We start from the raw sequence: 20,353 nt of genomic DNA on the forward strand, positions 1-20,353 counted from the left end.
AAATAAATGCTGTGTCTTCTCCCCAACTTAGGGAAGACAATGTTCCCATGATGTCAGGTGGATTTCCATGATTCCATGTGTTCGCCGGGCAGAAACTGAGGCTGACTGTTGGCAAGGTAGACACAGAGCAGACATGGAGGGTCAGTGGGCAGGTCTGGTTTTCCCTGAGCCCCATCCCTGGACAGGGAGGGCTGGTAAGGAGCAGAGGCCCAGCTACCTTTCATGGTTGTGCCTGTTTTTTTTTTGTCTTTTTATTTTTTGGCCATATGGCTTTCAGGATCTTAGTTCCCCAACCAGGGATTAAACTCATGCCCTTGGAAGTCCTAATCATCAGACAGACAGGCAATTCCTTGCGCTTACTTTAGAAAATAGGGGTTCTAATGGCTGAGTAATACTCCATTGTGTATATGTACCATAGCTTTCTTATCCATTTGAATCAGTTCTAATGAGGTGGATGAAACTGGAGCCTATTATACAGAGTGAAGTAAGCCAGAAGGAAAAACACCAATACAGTATACTAATGCATATATATGGAATTTAGAAAGATGGTAACAATAACCCTGTATACGAGACAGCAAAAGAGACACTGATGTATAGAACAGTCTTATGGACTCTGTGGGAGAGGGAGAGGGTGGGAAGATTTGGGAGAATGGCATTGAAACATGTAAAATATCATGTATGAAACGAGATGCCAGTCCAGGTTCAATGCACGATACTGGATGCTTGGGGCTAGAGCACTGGGACGACCCAGAGGGATGGTATGGGGAGGGAGGAGGGAGGAGGGTTCAGGATGGGGAACACATGTATACCTGTGGCGGATTCATTTTGATATTTGGCAAAACTAATACAATTATGTAAAGTTTAAAAATAAAAGAAAATTAGAAAAAAAAAAAAAGAAAATAGGGGTTCTAGAAAATGGACCTAACAACCTGCAAAACCAACAGGATTCATCACTGAGAGCTGCTCACATGAGCCCTTGGACTCAGAAACAGAATTCTGGGCAAGAAGCCCATGATTTACAAATAGCAAAAGAAACTCAGCTAAAAGGATTCACAGGAGATGGCCCCTCAGGGGATGTAACACAGTCTCCCGTTTGATGTGATGGTGAAAAGGAGATTCAACTTGCCTCATGCCTTGGATATTCCTACAATTGCCTCTTTCCAGGAAAATATTTCCTCTAAAATGTTACAGTCACCAGGCAAAACATGCCCTCTGCAGAAATGCCATGTGAAGGACTCCATGTTACCTCAGGTCGACCAACAGAGATGCTTGGTGTCAAAATTCAGCCTTTAAGGAAGATGATGAATGATCATCCAGCATCACTCATTTTTTTCATTTACTTCGATTTATCTGTGGAACGTGCATGTGTCACACAAAATACCTGGATAAACATTTTAAAAGTTTCCCCATGAACCACTGATCCATATGTTTGGTGTCAAGAAGACCACACAGTCAGATGACTGGAGGTTTCTCTTTCCTGCTTCTCATCCTAGGGTCTGCTGCTGCTAAGTCGCTTCAGTTGTGTCCGACTCTGTGTGACCCCATAGACGGCAGCCCACCAGGCTCCCCCGTCCCTGGGATTCTCCAGGCAAAAACACTGGAGTGGGTTGCCATTTCCTTCTCCAATGCAGGAAAGTGAAAAGTGAAAGGGAAGTCGCTGAGTTGTATCCGACTCTTAGCGACCCAATGGACTGAGCCCACCAGGCTCCTCTGTCCATGAGATTTTCCAGGCAAGAGTACTGGAGTGGGGTGCCATTGCTTTCTCCAATCCTAGGGTCTTCTACATTTAAATAACTGCACAGGTCTTGCTGGAGAAGCTCCCCTCCCCTGACACCGGTTCATTGGTTTCTATAAAAATAAAAGGAGATCTGATCTCATTGATCATCCACCAAGAATTGCATTGAGTTATGGCAGCTCTGATTTGGTGATTTTACTCAGTAAAACTTAAGAAGCCCATAAAACATTCAGAGTCAGGCAGAGCATTCGTATCTGAACAACCACAGACCATTACACACAGGGGGAATGTATCTACTAGGCCATCTCATGCTCATTAGACAATGAATACAAATGATGGGAAAGGCAGTATTTTAGTCATTAACCCACAATTAAACATGATTCAGCTGCCAACATTACATACAAACTGCTAGACTTGAGTCCAGTCCTCCATCTATTTCTCTCACTGTAACGAGACAGCAAGAGTGATCCCACAGTGCTTCTCTGGCCATGGCATTTGCCCCAAGGAACACTGAAGGCAATGCATGTCAGTAACTTGTGTGAACTGTAACTTTTTACATACCACCGGCTGGGATAGGGACACTTCGGTGAACAATAAAGCCACCACATCTTGTTTTGTTCTGCAATTGGTCATTTAACTGTTGCTTTTCCTTATCATAAACACACACACATTTATTTACTTAATTTAATATTTATTTGGCTGTGCCAGGTCATAGTTTTGGCACTCAGAATCTTTAGTTGGGGGCATGTGAGATCTAGTTCCCTGACCAGGGATAGAACCTCGACCTCCTGCATGGGGAGTGCAGTCTTAGCCCCTAGAGCACCAGGGAAGTCTCACAAACACACATTTGTGATTCCAAAGCAGGTCAGCCCTGTCTTTAGGAAGCCATCAGCACTAGAAGAAAAGACTTGTGCTTTAAAAAAATAGTTTAGGAGAAGTTTCTTATCTTTGATGGCTTACAGAAGTCATTAAAACAAGTCAGGGTTTAGAGCATAAGAAAATGGTACTATTTGCAGCCTGGTTTAGTGTAGCAGTGCTCAAAGTATGAACCACATTGTTTTATATTCTAATACTGTAAATGTTGATAGATATAACCTAAGTAAGCAAAAAAATCTTTGAGGTCTTTAATAATTTATGAGAGTATAAAGGTGACCTGAAACCAAAAATCTAAGAACCTCTGCTTTAGTGGAGGGATTGTACATTTTTGAGTAAAATGATTTTTAAGGTTGTCTCCTTTGTTTCCCACTAGCTGTGTAACCTTAGTCCAGTTACTTAACTGTCTGATCTTCCATTTTCTATGGATCAGACTAATCACCCTCATAATTATCTGCTCAAGCATGTTTCCCTGATTATGTCTGTGGTGTTGATTCCATATCCCTAGCACCTAGCACTGCACATACATGACAGGGTCTCAATAAATAATTATGAATTGATTGGTGGGGCAGTTGTGAGGCTTAACTACGATAATATGTGTAAAGTGCTGCTGAGGTACCTGGAATATGGCAAATGTCACAGGTGCTCAGTAAATGTCAGATCCCTTTTCTCATCATCAACACTATTCTCAGTCACACCCCACAGGAGAGAAAATTCACAGATTGTCCAAATAAAGTGCGTATCTAAGGCACTGGATCTCAAAGTGTGGTTCCCAAACCAGCAGCATCAGCATCACCTGGGATATTGTCAGAGACACAAATTATTTGACTCTAACACGATACCCTGGAGCAGGCAATGGCACCCTACTCCACGACTCTTGCCTGGAAAATCCCATGGATGGAGGAGCCTGGTAGACTGCAGTCCATGGGGTCGCTAGGAGTGGGGCACAACTGAGCGACTTCACTTTCACTTTTCACTTTCATGCATTGGAGAAGGAAATGGCAACCCACTCCAGTGTTCTTGCCTGGAGAATCCCAGGGACAGGGGAGCCTGGTGGGCTGCTGTCTATGGGGTCACACAGAGTCGGACACGACTGAAGCGACTTAGCAGCAGCAGCAGCAGCAGCAGCAACACTATACCCACCAAATCAGAAACCCTGATGGTGGGGCCCACAGACCTGTGCTGTAACAAGAGGCCTGCAGGAGATTTCCTGATTCCTTCTCCAGCATGAGAACCATGGTTTTACAATATGAATGGGGTCTCCCTAAAAAAAGAAAGCTTGTGCTAGTAGCATTGTGGATTTGACAGTACAGTGTACCCAATATGCTATCTGTTGCTGGCTGCCCAGAATCTTTTGAGTGAAAATAGGAGATATATCCCCGGAGAAGAAAATGGCAACCCATGTCCAGTATTCTTGCCTGGAAAATATGGACCGATGAGCCTAGCGGGCTAAAGTCCATGGGATCATAAAGAATCAGACATGACTGAGCATGCCCTGCCCCCCACCACACACATACACAGGAGATATATAAATACAATAAATGTCTGATGTGAGGTCTTGTTGGGCAGAGTGATTCATTGTGTATTCTGGCTGTGTATCTGGGGGCCAGTGCTAAACATACTTTGCATTTGAAGTAAATCTGGAATCAGCAGGCGGTTTTACCTTGGAGAAACCCTAGCACAGTCCTTGAGTCATCTCTGTGGCTAGGCACAAAACTTGTGTGTGGAAACAGAGGTGAGGGGGACGGAAGGACGGTGAATGATTGTGTTAGAAGCTGTGAGAGCACACATTTTACTGCTAGTTTCTACTGTCCCGTCACACACTTCTAGTTTTCACAACTCCCTCACAACACAGCAAACCACTGCCTTTAGGGTAATTGCTCCTAAACACTAACCTTTGAGGGATGCCATCAGCCAACAACTGACAATCTGAGGAATCTCCATGAGCCCACAATATTAGCAGATCTTGGGATGCACATATCTTCTAAGGCTCACAGCAACCCCAGGGCATAGGCTCTCACATTATTCTCATTTTACATCTGTAGAAATTGACCTTCAAGAGATTAAGCAGAGCTGGAATTCAAACTCAGAAACACTAATGATTCTACCTACCCACTCAGAACACAATATAATAGACCACATTTTAGGTAAGGGCTATGATTCAAAGTCAAAATGATTTTTGAAAAAATTCCCATAAATTGTTCACCAAGTATAATACATGACATTATAACATCATACAGTAATATATCTGTACAATGTCACACATTAGATTATATAATAGAAAGCGAGCAATCAAAATGCAATATGAGTATTTTTAACAAGTAATCGAGGGTGTGGAGTTTACTTTGAGGGAATTAAATGTACCCTGCAGTTACTAATGAACCTGACTCAGATGCAAGGATGTAAGATAAGGAAACAGGCACACATAGAAGGAACACCCTACGTACCAGAAGGTTCTAAGCACTCTGGCCACAGCAAGCAGCACACACCATGACCACTACCTGACGAAGCCCATGGTACCCTGGGGTGGCAGGCACACTCGTGCATACCAGTGCCACACAACGGGCTAGAGAGCAGCCATTCAGGAGGATGTGAAAAGGGAGGATTTGGGCCTTCTTGACTCAGACACAGAAGGACAGATGAGATACAAAGACCACACGAAACATGGATTTTAAAAAAACACCCTGGTTGAACTCTCCTACACTGTTTTCAGAAATGTAAATTGGTGCAGCCACTACGGAGAACAGTACAGAGCTTCCTTAAAAAACTAAAAATAGAGTTGCCATATGATCCAGCAGTTCCACTCCTGGGTATACATCTGGGAAAAAACAACACCATAATTTGAAAAAAATACAGGCATCCTAATGTTTACTGCAGCACTGTTTACAATAGCCAGGATGCAGAAGTAACCTAAGTGTCCAACAACAGATGAACGGATAAAGAAGATGTGCTACATACATACACGATGAAATATTACTCAGCCATAAAAAAGACTGAAAGAATGCCATCTGCAGCAACATGGACGGATCTGGAGATTATCAGGCCAAGTGAAATAAGTCAGACAAAGAAAGGTAAATATTATATGATGTCACTTATATGTGGAGTCTAAAATATGATACAAATGAACTTATCTATCAAATAGAAACAGACTCACAGACATATACAACAGACTTGTGGTTGCCACAGGAGAGGGGGTCAGGGAGATGGATTGGGGGTTTGGGATTAGCAGAAGCAAACTATTATATAGAATGGATAAAAAACAAGGCCCTGCTGTATACAAGAGGGAACTATAGTCAATATCCTATGGAAATGGAGATACAAAAAAACAAAAACAATTCTCTGGTCCTGAAAATGGGATGGGGGCACCCTAGGTTTGAGTCTTCTTCCTCCCCCATTTCCAGTGCTTTGGCATTAGTCCAATTATTTATAAAATAGAGCTAATATCTAACCCATGGAATATGTATTTATAGTGATTTCAGGTATTTATGGAGAAGGCAATGACACCCTACTCCAGTACTCTTACCTGGAGAATCCCATGGATGGAGGAGCCTGGTGGGCTGCAGTCCATGGGGTTGCTAAGAGTTGAACATGACTGAGCGACTTCACTTTCACTTTTCACGTGCATGCATTGGAGAAGGAAATGGCAACCTACTCCAGTGTTCTTGCCTGGAGAATCTCAGGGACGGGGGAGCCTGGTGGGCTGCCATCTACGGGGTGGCACAGAGTTGGACACAACTGAACCGACTTAGCAGCAGCAGCAGGTATTTATATTTCTATAGTGGAATAATCTTTTCTGCAAATGTGTTTTATCTGAAAGAAATTAAAACTCCTTTTCAAAAAGCATTATATCCCCCTTTAATCTTCTCTAGGAAGAACAGAGCAGGAATGGAAGACTGAGAAAGACCAGTCCAGGTCCTCTGCTGCCTTACACAGTTTTATACTCATTTTTACAAATGAAGAAATACAACTTGAGAGATTTAGTAATCTTCCCAAAACCAAACAGCTGTTGAGTGGCAGAACCAGGATCTGAACCAAGTCTGTTTACCTTCTAAGCCTAAGCCTTTATCTTAAAAAAACTCAATAAATATTTATCTTTATCAATTATGTTACAGCCTAGTGATCCAGAATAAGAGTGAGAGAAAAAGAAATAGCATTATTAATGCAACTGATCAAACTTTCTGGAGCAGCGGCCAGATGCCTGGCCCTGCTTGGGGTTCAGCAGTGAGCAAGACAAGAGGAATTCTGCCTCCTGGGAAGCACGTAGTTGGGAGGAGAAATGGGTGCAGGCTGAATAATGAATTTCATCTTGCTGGGCCTCTGTTTCCTCAACTGGAAAATGGGAAGAGGTGTTCCTAATTTTATGAGATTATAATCAGCCCTCACATTCTCTGATTCTGTATGAAGTGTTTGTTTTCCTGTCTCTTTAAAACTCAGCCATGCTATGAAATGTGATGAATGTTGTTAGCTGCTCCCCAAATCAACTGTTTCCACCCTTTTTCTCTGGTCAGGCCTTCCCACCAACATAATTCACAATCAATCAAGTCACAGAACCTACAGGGCACCAGCAGAAGAATGACAACCCTGGTTTTCCCGGAGTGCTGCTATCTACCTGGCCAAGTAAACTTAACTCACCTGGCCCAGCTGGCCATCCCTGGTTTCATATGGACACCATCTCAGACTTCGCTGGCGGGTCAATAGTTAAGAACGCACCTGCCCATACACTGGATTCGATTTCATGTGCTGCAGAACAGTTAGGCCCATGCGCCACAGCTACTGAGCCTGCACTCTGTAGAGCCCGAGACCTCCAACCACGGAAGCCTGTGCACCGAAAGCCGGTGCTCCACAGCAAGAGGAGCCACCACAGGAGAAGACTGCACACCCCAGCTAGAGTGGCCCTCACCTACCCCAGCTAGAGTGGCCCTCACCTGCCACAGCTAGAGAAAGCCCTCGTGCAGCACGGAAGCCCAAGCACAGCCAAAAATAAATAAAATAAAAGTTAAATTTAAAAAACCCCACCACCTCCGGCACAAACCTTGTTTCCCCATATTGTCTTCAAGTGACTCATTGAAATAACTGCACAAATAAAACAAAGACATCAAATCAGGCATCCTCTGTCCCCAGTGCCTACTAATAAACAGTTTTCCCCAGTGCTTACTAATAAACAGTGTTCTCTCACTTTAATGATAAAGTATTTCTTTCAACCATTCTCCTGCCCTCGTTATTTTTCATTTTTGTTATTTGTATTGACCACATCTGTAATACTTGAAAAACAGAACCTTGATTTAGGTTGTTTCAGACCCAACCTTTAGAAGTAAGGATTTTGCTGTTATATTTCTCTTTCCTTTAAAAATCATTTTTCTGCTTAAGTGAAATTAAGTCAATTATATAGGCATTTATCTTAATGATATTCATGAAAACAACACATAGAGGGCAGTAGTACAAGTTGGTTGGACTTAAGAACCTCTATTAGCACAGTTAAATATACATATAAACCAAAGCACATGCTGAGAAAGATTTCATCCCCTTTTCCCTTCCTCAGAACTACCCTCTATACAACAGATTCCTTAAAATGTAGGGAGGTGAAAAAACATGAGTGTAAAGAACTTGAGAGACCATTTCCCAGGGTCTCTGAGACAAAGCAAATGACTCAGTCTCTTTCAACCCACATGGTTATTCATCTCTCTCTCATAATCACCATCTGCCCCTCAAGCCACAACTCCAAACCAGGGGAACTCCATATTGACTGATTCCAGTACCTAACTCAGCCTAGAGCATAGAGGCTGTGTTCAGCGATTGTTCGACAGATGGATGCGTGAGACCCTTCTGCTGAAGAGAGGGGTATGGGGACAGGAGGAAAAGGCTCAAATGGAAAGGGAAGAAGGAAGTTTAGGGAGAACTCTCAAGAGAAAGTTCAGGGATGAGCACAGCCTGTGCACTGAAAGACCACTTCTACACACTCCACATTCACCACCACAAGCAGACCTGCAGCTTGCAAACCTGCAAGCCCGAGATTCGAGTCAGGCATTTCTGGGTCTGGAGTCCTGCCTCCAGAGAAACAAAGGGCTGTGAGGCTGTAGACAGCGTGTCAGGTATTCAGGCACTAGGACCCAACCAGGCTATACTGAAAGCAGATCTCTGTCTCCTCTGTGAAGCAAAGCGGTTTGAGCCAGAGAGTCAGAGGTGGCTCGTAACCAACCCCTCTCCTCTGGGCATTTCCTTGGGGTTCTGTCACCCCCATCTCCAACCCCAGCTCCCAGCCAGGAGGTCCGGCCTGGGAGCTGCAGGAGGGCTCCGCTGGTGCTCCGGCGCCCTCTAGCGGCGGTCCGCTCTAATGCCATCTCTCAGCCCTTCCTCCTTCCTCCCTCTTCAGGTCTGGGGATGCACTCGCCTCGGGCACTAGCCCTCCTGATTTTGGTCCTCTTCTCCAAGGAAGTGCCCTACAGAGGTTAGCATCTCTTGAAGAAGGAAGCTTTTTTAGTCAATACACCTTAAACCTGAGAAGGTTGCTTCTAGAATTAACCTTAAGTACTACATTTTCCTCCTAATGTTTGAAGCAGCAGCTCTAGTTTTCTAAGTCAGAAGAAAGTCAGCAATATGATGTTCTGAGCCAGAGAAGGAAAAGCAACATTTTAGAAAGTTTGTTCTTTTTGAATGGATCTTCCATTTAAGACAGAATAAAGGATTCCCCTGTGGATTTTCTTAAACTGGATACACATAAAATCTCTATTTACTTTATTGACTCAATTGTGACATTTAAAATAGACAGTTAGGACTGAGCATGAGCAATTCTTCACAAAACATGCACATTAACAGGGATGGCTGCAGACAATGACTTTGTTCAAATTGAATCACATCTATTGGGTAAATATTGCACTGGCTCCAAGACAGAGCAAAATATTAAGACTCAAGACAGCCAATGAAGGTAGGAGAGCCCTTCCCCCACCATCATCCCCGACTTGGACTTGGTCAAGATCATCAGTACCCATGGCCACAACCACAGCAATTATCTCCAGGGAATGTGAGTCTCTTCTCAGAATCAGGAGACTTGCTTAGTAATCAAGAGGGTTGCTTAGTGAGTTCCCTGATCTTGAGCATGTCATCTCTCTGAGGCTCAGTTCCCACATCTGTCAAATTAAACAGCTGGAGTCAAGAGATGATCCCTAAGCTCTCTTCTGGTTCTGACAGTCAAAGAGTCAAAGTGATATAATTGTTGTTCACAGTTCAGAGATAAGCCCACCACAGCCCAGCTTAGAGGGGCTCCTCCACCCATACAAGGGCACCAAAATCACAGAACAAGGATAAACCTTCCCAACTAAGTCATCCTTATCACCTTCCACTCTTCAAGACTTGCCTTCAGTCCTTCTCTGTTTACTCAGTTCAAAAGCTAGTGGTTCTCAAGATGCTTTCGCTTTCCCAAGACTACAACTCCAAAGAAAAGACTTCCCAGCATTTGTTAACTTAGGGAAAACATATACTATATGTCATATATATTTAGTAGTTCGTAGCAGAAAGCTCCCACATAAATGTGATTTCTAGTACAGAAAAGACTAAAAGTATATGTAGGCATTACTATGTTTTTACTCTGCAGTCACAAGTTTTAGCAGATTGGTTGAATTTAATGCTAACTGAGGTTCTACTATATATTGTCTATTTCAAATAACACAGAAAATATAACATTTTGCCTGACTCATTGATTGGGCTTGATTTTACCAACCTCCACAAGAACTTCTCACTCAAAGAAAGGATATGTTACTCCAGCCCCCTTAATTTTGATAACATGCTTCCTCAAAAGAAAGACCATTCTAGAATTTTTAGAACATGCTAAAAAGAATTAAAAGTTCTATAATCTGTCTTTACTATCTACATTCAATCAGAAGAAAGGCAAAGTTAAAGGCAACTCTATTATCATATACTGGCAGGTCAGTTTTAATGCACTATAGGATGGTTTTGCATTGGAGAAGGAAATGGCAACCCACTCCAGTGTTCTTGCCTGGAGAATCCCAGGGACGGGGGAGCCTGGTGGCTGCCATCTATGGGGTCACACAGAGTCGGACACGACTGAAGTGACTTAGCAGCAGCAGCAGGATGGTCTTGAACTATGTGACATTTTAAGTGCATTGAAACTTTTCTTTATTGATAGATATTTTGTGACTCCAATATACTGGCTACTGTTGCCAAGGAAATATGACTTTGGGTTACTGCAGGGATCCAAAGAAGCTTTTGTTTTTTGTTTTGTTTTGTTGTTGTTGTTGCTTTTTATTAAATATTAACATGACAAAAATGGAAAAAGTAAATATAGAGAATAAATTCAGCCCCTTTTCAAAATGCATGAAATACAGATCCTCTGGTCACATCTCTGATTTAAAAATACAAAGATTTGTGAAGTGACTTTCCAAACTGGTTTAGAGACTTTCTCTCAACCAGTGAGGCTGGTACCACCAGAGTTCTCTTATGTTTTTGTTCTGGATTGAGGCCCCTGTGAAAGCATGGGACACTGATTATACACAATATTAACTACTAACCACCAATGTGTTTACCTCCAAATGGAAAAATCCTTTCTTTATGTGAATAAAGGTGGTTAAAGGTCCAGTGTATTATATTTCAGAAAACTTGCAAAGAGAAGATGCATGGTGCAAACTCTATAAATATCTTCAGCTGAGTTTCAAAAGATTCCAATATAGATGAGAATAAAGATTTCACCATTGACCTATTTTTCCCCCCTCTGTGATTCCTTCTAGCTAGTAGAATCTAAAGGTTTTCAGTCATGATAGTGGACTCAATCATTGGATAATGAGAAGGATACAGCCTCTATTTCCTGCAATACTACATAAAACTACTCTGGAAACAGATAACAACTTTGCTTCCCACTAACTAAAGTACAATATTTTAAAATCAGATGCCCACATGCAGATCAAGAAACCTGTCGGATAAGGCATTTTTAAATCAGAACTTCCAGAAGCAGGGTCTCCTTAAGACAAATCAGTGATTCAAGCACAATGCCATGCTACTACCAGAGGCCTGAAGATAAACAGGAAGTTTGTAACAACCTAGAGGGGTGGGATGGGGAGGGTGATGGGAGGGAGGTTCAAGAGTGGGGACATATGGCTGATTCATGTTGATGTTTGGCAGAAACCAACAAAATTCTGTAAAGTAATTATCCTTCAATTTAAAAATAAATAAATCAATAAAAAGAAACACACAAATCTCAGAGCAACTATTTTTAAAGAGATATTCAGAAACTGTAGGAAACTGCTTGTCTTATGCTGGGAAGCTCACTGCTCCCAATAAATTATGCCAGGATGAGCACTCACAGGAATGGTATAGGTTTGACATCCGTGAACCTTTTCACAGGGTAACACATTAGCAGACCTTTGGTTCCATTATAGGAAAGCTCTTCTGATTGATGGTTTTCCTGGTGGCTTGGTAATAAAGAAGCCACCTACCAATGCAGGCGACTTAAGGGATGAGGTTTCAATCCCTGCGTTGGGAAGATCCCCTGAAGAAGGAAATGGTAACCCACTCCAGTATTCTTGCTTGGGAAATCCCATGGACAGAGGAGCCTGGTAGGCTAAATCCATGGGATTGCAAAAGAGTCAGACACAACTTAGTGACTAAACAACTTCTCATTGAACCAGTTAAAACCAGCCCAGGATTCAACAGCCACTCCCACTATGGAGGGATACTTCCTTTTATGTAATGCTTAAGGGAAATCACCTAGTTTTCATGTGGTTTGAGTTTGGTCCTATAAAATCCTCAGAAGTTCCCTCCAGAGATAAATGAGGAGATCCTGGCCTTTATTAATATGCACAATGAACACAAGTGTCCTGGCTGGACTTGCCAAACCTATTTTTATCCACCTCTCTACATGTAGGTACCTTTCATCTGCTCTGAACTCAGACCTATCTATTAGAGTAACTTTGTCAGTCTTTCTTTAAAAATGGACTGATAATAAAATGAATTTAACCTAGAAGCAGAAGTTTAGTAAGAGAAATGAAAACATCAGAAGTTATCCAATCACAACCACAGCCATCCAGAGCTCTGTCTTATCTGCTGGGTAATAAAAACAGAACCTTCCTAAGCTTGAAGAACATCAAATGAAGTAAGCAAAGTTGTTTGCCTCTGGCTTTTGAGGGGATCGTTATGAAGCATAACCAGTCAGTCAGTTCAGTCACTCAGTCATGTCCGACTCTTTGTGACCCCACGGACTGCAGCATACCAGGCTTCCCTGTCCATACCAACTCCCAGAGCCTACTCAGACTCATGTCCATTGAGTTGGTGATGCCATCCAACCATCTCATCCTCTGTCATCTCCTTCTCCTCCCGCCTTCAATCTTTCCCAGCATCAGGGTCTTTTCAACCAGTGTACAAGAAGTACAAAACAGTGGCATGGATTTGAAACACCTGTGTTCTAGGAAAGTTTTTTTTTTTTTTTCTTCCAGGGGTGGGGGGAGTGGGAAAGCGCAGGGGGGAAGGTTGTTTTAACATAAAGCAAAAAAGTAAAACACAGAACCGGTCCTTGAGAACAGAGATTGGGTTTTGTTTTTTGTTTTTTTTTTTTTTTTTTTTGAGAACAGAGATTGTTAAGAGGGCAATAAAGAGAAAGAATGGGGAGAAAAGCACATCTCCTCTGAAGTGAAGGTAGCTTTTCCAAAAGAATAGGGTTTAGTATCAGTTTCAGGAGAACACTTTAAAATACCTTGGACAGCTCAAAACTCCTGGTTAGGGAACCAAAAACCAAGTGAGCCACAGCAGTGCTTTAAAAATCCTGGCAAAGCAGCAAGAGGATGAGGAGCTGGTTCTGCATAGTTTTGAATAGAGGAGGAAAGAAGCAGAAGCATCAGCTCCAAAAGGCATTAAAATCCTCTGGTATCAATGGGTCAGTTGCAGGGGGGCGTGGGTGGAGGGTATTTCTCTCTTAAAGTCTCCTGGGACACTTATCCCTCAGTACACCACCGCTCTACCATTCGCCCTTCCTCCCTCCACCTCCGGTACCCCGGGAGCAACACTTTTTAAGCTCGAGCCCCTAGGGACCATCTCTTCAACCTGGATTCTTCCGGGAGCCTGGCAAGTTTGGAGGCTGGAAGTCAGGCTTCCAAGGCCGCTAGAGGAGCAGTGGGACCTGGAGGAAGCGTGGGGGAACTGAAACCTTTAAAGCCCACCCTCGTCCTTCAAGGCGAGGGAGGAATGGATCTTCCTAACAGCACTTTTCAGACGTCAGCCTCCTCCCCAAACGACGGTGATCATTACACACTTGACCCCGCAGGTACCAACTCCTAACTGTCCCCTTCAATTTCACCCTAAGGGTCCTTGGGCTTCTGTGACCGCTTTGGTCCCGACCTCTTTAGTGGGCTGCGGCCAGCGCTTCTGAGGTCCCTCAGTCCCAACCCCGTTCCCTCCCCGTGGTACTTTATTTAATAGAGGAGGGAGTGCAGAGGGACGTGGCTGAATCAAGGAAGCTGAGGACCAAGGATGAGTTTTAAGCCAGAGAGCCCGAAATACAATTAAGTATTATCGCACCCTATCGTAAGGCGGGTAGGGAGGAGGAGGGGAGGTTAGGAGGCTGAGAAGCTGAGTCTCACCGCGGCGCTCCAGCCCCGGGACCCCGCACAACACCCAACCCCATCCTCCTCGCTTTCCCGCCGTCAGGAGGATAGATTCTGCGCCGCCAGGTCCCGATTCCCTCTGGACTAGCAGATCTACCCCCTCCCCAACCTCCACCAGCCGAGCCTGCCGGGCGGAGGAGAGGGGCGAGGGGAGGGACCGAAGTTCCCCTGGACCAAGACGCTGCGCGCAGCTCTTCCTAGACAGCAGCGCCAGCTCGGAGTGAAGCCCCGCACCTCAAAAGTTGGTCTCCGGCCGCAGCCCGGTACGCGGTGCAGGGTCCCGACCAACTTACCTGGCGCGGGCCCCCGAAGGCGGACTGGGCTTCGGCGGGCGACCTGAACGCAGCTGCGGTGCGGCCGGGGGCGGGGACGCGGTCGGGCTCCGGGGGTCGTGCCGCCCTCCCCTCGGGCTCTTAGGCAGCTCAGCAACCGCTGATCGAAGAGGCGCCGAGCTGGGAGTTCGGGCTGCGCGGGGACCCAGGCTCCATGCCGGGGGCGGGGGCGGAGCCGCTCGGCCCTCGCTCACCTCGGGAGAGGGGTGGGGCGCTGGGGAGGGGGGCGGAGCGGGAGGGAGGAAGCAGGGCGCGACCCCGCGGCGGGGAACTACGGCTCGGCAGAGAGCTTCCACCTTCTGACGAAACCCGCGGGCCCCACCGCCCGCGCGCTGCAGGCTCTGAGGCCTGGGAGCGAGCGCCCCCTGGGGGCCTCGGAGGAGGGCGCGGCCGGGAGCCGAGGGCGCTGCCCCGCCCTCCGGGAGCGGATCCTGAACAGCTGTTGAGTCCTGGATAGCGGTCACACTGGTGGCAGCTGCAGCCCTAGCTCCACGAGAGGCCCAGTCGCTCACCTCGGAATCCTGGGGTCAAGTTACCCTAGAGACCTCCTCTTCATTTCAGAGGAAATCGGAAATATCTGGAAAGAGGTAGCAGTGATGCTACTCTTTGCACCCATTCCTGGAAACTTCTTGGATGGATGCTCAACTGCCACCAAAAGCGGTGACGAGATCGCTCATCTCTGAATCCTCTATGTCTACAAGACTGCTTGGCATATGGTAGGAGCCTGGTAGTTATTTTTTAGTAAATAAATGCATGAATAAATGAATGGACATTGAGGCTCTTTTTCATCTCATAATATCTTCGGGAATACATCCACTTTACAAATAATATAAGATAAAGAAATGCTTGGGGAATACCACTGCTTAAAAATAAGTATAAACATGCCATCTTATGTTAAGAGGTCAACCATGACCACATGTTATGAAGCACTTTAGAAAGAAAGTGTAACTATTGACTTTTCTGCTCCAAACGAAGGTCAAATTCAGGCAAGTGAGTGAGTGCTTCAGGTGTATACTGTGAGCTGCTCTTGATTGTTTCCACAATTGTAGATAAACTAGACAGTTACGTTCTCTCAGCATAGAAGGTATTGTCAGAACTACACATTGGACTTCAGAATCCATAAGGTTTAGAAAAATTTGTTTCTGTCCGATTTGGGATGACATGGAGGATATTACACACAATGTGGACAGGGAGACAGGGACATAGCTGCGTCTTCCTCCCCATCTTCTGAAGGCACGTCTAACAAGACCTCTCTTCATTTAAAGAGGTTATCAGCCAAAGACTTTTACCAACCACAGTGTTCTAAATTTCAAAGGCCAGAAAAGAAATAATTGGATGAGGAACAGGTACCTCACTCGTGGTTCTGTAGAGCCAATTAGAAAGATCTTTGAGAGGCAGAGGAAGAGACTTCAGAAAGAAAAATATAATATTTCTCTTCCCCCAGGTTACCTCTCAAGTATGCCATTTTTAAGGTCTGGAGACCTTCAGCCACAACTTAGGGAGCTTTTCTGTATAGTAATTGCCTTTGATTCACTTTGATTGGAGAAACTTGGATCAGGTGGTTAAGCACAAGTCAATCATTGTGGCTTCACAGGATTCCCTTGATGCTATGGCCTTCCACAGAGCTGGGGAGCATTCACTGCACTCTGCTGCACTTCTAGAGCCGAAGTGGAGCTCCGCCTGATCCACAGCAACTGAGCATGAGACACAGGATGGTTCCCTAAAGGAAATTCATTGTCATACTACAAGAAAATGAGGAATAGATGCTGTGCAGGCAAAGTCAGCATATGTTTACTGAATGTGGAAATACTAAGTAAGAAAATATTCCTTTCCAGTTTAATAAAGAAGTAGCCTTGGAGATGAAGTTGAGCTGGATTGAATTTGCAAAAATGAGGGAATGAAAAAGGAAAGTGATTATGTATTTCCTTGCATGTTGGTTGTGTCCTCTGAAATCTAAGTCCCATGAAAGCAAGTGATAGTCTGTTTTGTTGTCTTGTGATCACAACCCTGATGCCATTACAATATCTGTCACTTAGCAGATAGTCAATAAACATTTGTTAAATTTACAAAAATGCCTTGGAGTTTATTAAGCACAAGCATCTTATAGGAAAAGGAATTAAGATGAGAGAAAAGGCATTAAGGTATGTTGATCATGTACTATTTCCAGGCAATCTGTAAGCTACTCTATTGACCATCACCAATTGCCCACATAGATTTTATTATCTTTACAAAAAGCCCAGGGTTTTGGTGTTCAGAATGCACAGACCAGAGAACATAGTGTTGATGGAGGCAGGCTCTGAAAGCACAACTAAAAATGACATACCCAGGAACCACAGAGCAAATTACAGACAGAACCACAGAGAGAGTCCAGTATAACCATTGTTAGTCCCTGTGCTAAAGGCACAAACACACAAACTGAACACAGCGCCACTACTTGTGACAAATATGGTTTCCTCTGCCAGCAGGCTTCAGCTCCCTAATTAGAAACCGTTGCCTGCAAACCAGTGTGCAGAACACACGTGCAACTCTATGCCAGAAATTTGGATTTTATTTTTCTCAAGGAAAAAAATTACACTGAAGGTAAATTCAAAGAGGCTCTCTGCCAGGCACAGAAAGCAAAATTCTCTTCCACCTTACCCATGAAACTAACAGTCCAGCCCATCTCTACAAATGAAGATCTATAACCAGCTCATGAACTCAGGTCACAGTCACTACAAGTTTGCTGGAGTCCCTTCAACAACCGTTACATCAAAACCCCCGATCTGTATCATTCACCGCCTTCCAACTCTCCTCTTCATGGATTCTGAGCTGCTGGGCTCTACAGACATAGTTAAAACGATCTAAAGAAAGCCACAAGGTCACAGCACCACTGGCATTCCCAAGCCGCAAAAGGAGCCTCCAGTTCTGTGCAGATCCTCTCACTGGGTCTGTTTGATAACAGAAGGGGAGGCATTTGCTTACTGTCCTATGACGGTATGAAAGGCACCCCTCCCATCAGTGTGACAAGTGCAATACTGGAATGAAGCCAGGAAATGAAAAAAATGGGGATTCTTACCAATGCAATTGATCCCATTTTTTTAAGGGTGACAGATGATGAAGGGGAAAAACAGACAGAGAATCAGTGCCCTGTATTGAAAACCTTGGATTCTTCCCTGAATGAGTCAGGGTGAGCATTTTGTTTTGAAATTGAATTCCTATTTTCGTTTTTTCTTTCTTTCTTATCTTTTCTTTTTTACATCCTCAACCAGTCAAAGAGACTGCTATAAATAACAGGACTTATTTTGGAGACTTTGGATCAGAAAAGAATCTTGCATTCCTCCCCCTAGGGTTATTTATATATATAAAATGTGTTCTTTTTTCTATTTAGGTGATTTTGAGAATTGACTGATATGTCTTCCTCTGGTGTTTCTATATATGCCTGAAATGGGTTGTGTTACTGGAAAGCAGAGAGGAATGCTCTAAGAAAGTCCTTCTAAGATGCTGAGAGTCAATAGAGAACTGATACACACATTCCAACCTTGTATCAAGATGAAGACCTCAGGCACCTATCCGCCAGTCACAATCTCCCAGGCATGAAGGAGTGCCCTATTCTTTTGTCTACCAATAGGTGGCATCAGAATCCCTTTAGCTCTTCATTGCTTTTTAAAAATCATTGGCAGAGAGCATTTTCTTTCTGGGATTTTATATTTTACCATGGGTGACACTTTAAAAACACTAAATTATCTTTCTATTGTTTCAGAGCAGATTATCCCATTTCTCTCTTTTTTAAAATGTACTTTATTGAAGTTTAGTTGATTTACAGTGTTGTGTTAGTTTCTGCTGTACAGCAAAGTGATTCATCTATGTTTTTTTCATATACTTTTCCATTATGGTTTATCATAGGATATTGACTGCAGTTTCCTGTGTGCTATAGTAGGACCTTGTTATTTATTCATCCTATATATAAAATAGTTTGAGTTTGTATTTAATTAGGCCTCTTGGTCAGGCTCTCAGTTTCCTCATTGTAAAAGGAAGATATTTGAATTGATCTTCAGTTCTGGGATTCTGCTTTTCAGCAACATCATGTCTGCTCTGCTACACCACTCCAGAGTGATAAGTACATGAAGACTCCATTCCTTTGGGTTTAAGGAGTGTCAGTATGCAACTATCACTATGTTGTAGAGACAGCTACTTGCCTAGAATGTAATGGGAAAACTGGTGAAATACAGTCTAGAGTCTACCTAATAGTAATGCACCAGTGTTGATTTCTTAGTTTTGACAAATGTCCTATGGTAATATACATGATCTGTTAGCACTAGGGGAAAATGGGTGATAACTGTATGGAAATTCTCTGTACTGTTCTTTATAACTTTTCCATAAATCTAAAATTATCCCCAATTAAAAGTCTATTTTTTAAAAAATACACAACTTTTCCACTTGTCTCCTTAAGATAAAGTTAGACTAGTTGAAGTTAAGCCTTTGCAAAATTTTCATGCTCTGGATAAATTTTGTGAAAATAATGGTTATTTAACTTAAGGCATCATTTTTGCCTACTTTGTCAGCAAAAACCTTACTTTATCTACTTGGCATCTTCAAGTCAAATGTCTCCTTGGCAGATTCCACAGGAAGACATTTCCCAGGTTTCTCCACAGAACTCAGAGAGAATATTGATGAGAATGGCCAAAGAATTAGGAACCAGCCCAACTCTCCTAGCCTGATTGGTTCTCATAGGACAAAGGAATTAAGAAGTGACCAGAAAAAAAAAAAAAAAAAACGCCTGTGAAACAAGGACAGAAAGTCAGAGGATGTCATTTGTACATAGTCATTTTCCTGATTGCAACTCTGCTTTCTGCATTTTCCCAGCAGCACTGCCTTTAAAGTGAATCACTGGTGATCAAAGGCAGACCAAAATAACACATTGTTCCTCCAGAGAAGAGAAGGTGAAATCCTATCATTCTGCGGGTGTTCTTGGAGGAAAAGGGAAGATGAGCCAGAGAAAGACCACACTGCCTCTTTCTTCTAAAAGTGAGGCCTGTAATTTTGTTCTTTTGAAAATCTTTTTTAAAAACACTTGCCTATTGGGAGAGGCATAAGTAATGCTGAGGCCTATACTAAAAAGTTTATCTGTTTTGTTTCTATCACCTCTTCTGGCAGCAGCATGCAGCAGGGTGATCTCCATTGTGTCTGATCTTGCTGTTGGTATTTATGGAAAGAGAGATATTAGCAGGTCCTGAGCATCTGAACGGAGAAGGCAATGGCACCCCACTCCAGTACTTTTGCCTGGAAAATCCCATGGACGGAGGAGCCTGGTAGGCTGCAGTCCATGGGGTCGCTAGAGTCGGACACAACTGAGCGACTTCACTTTCACTTTTCACTTTCATGCCTTGGAGAAGGAAATGGCAACCCACTCCAGTGTTCTTGCCTGGAAAATCCCAGGGACGGGGAAGCCTGGTGGGCTGCCGTCTATGGGGTCGCACAGAGTCGGACACGACTGAAGTGACTTAGCAGCAGTAGCAGCAGCAGCAGAGCATCTGGAAACCAGGCACTGTACTAGGCCTCTTCAGATGTGTTCTCATTGATTGTTCCCAACAGTGCAGGGTAACAGAGTGAGAGATTCCAAAAAATGATCACTATTCTTCCCCTTCATATATATATATATATATATGCAAATAAATATGTGGATATATATGGATCTGTCCCTTGCCAGGTGGCTTTACAACTCCTCCAATTGAGTAGGGAGGTTTAAATGTTTTAAATCTAAGTTGACCTTGTGTTCAAGAGAAAGCTGCAGAAGTTTGGTGCCAGCTCTGAGCCTAGACTTCTGAAAAGAC

At 43.6% G+C, this 20,353-nt stretch overlaps 1 protein-coding gene across 1 annotated transcript in view; it reads right to left on the reverse strand.

Annotated features, from left to right (window-relative positions):
• The window catches only part of CPNE4 (copine 4), a 687,587-nt gene extending 672,549 nt beyond the window's left edge, over positions 1 to 15,038 (reverse strand). The window contains exon 1 of the mRNA XM_086350140.1: positions 14,505 to 15,038. The gene's annotated coding sequence lies outside the window, so the exon portion shown is untranslated. The remainder of the gene's footprint in view (positions 1 to 14,504) is intronic.
• Positions 15,039 to 20,353: the final 5,315 nt, after the last annotated feature.

Source organism: Bos grunniens, chromosome 1, assembly GCF_055505025.1.
Source record: "Bos grunniens cultivar Pamir isolate PY7600 chromosome 1, Bosgru_T2T1.0, whole genome shotgun sequence".
NCBI classification, from domain to species: domain Eukaryota; kingdom Metazoa; phylum Chordata; class Mammalia; order Artiodactyla; family Bovidae; genus Bos; species Bos grunniens.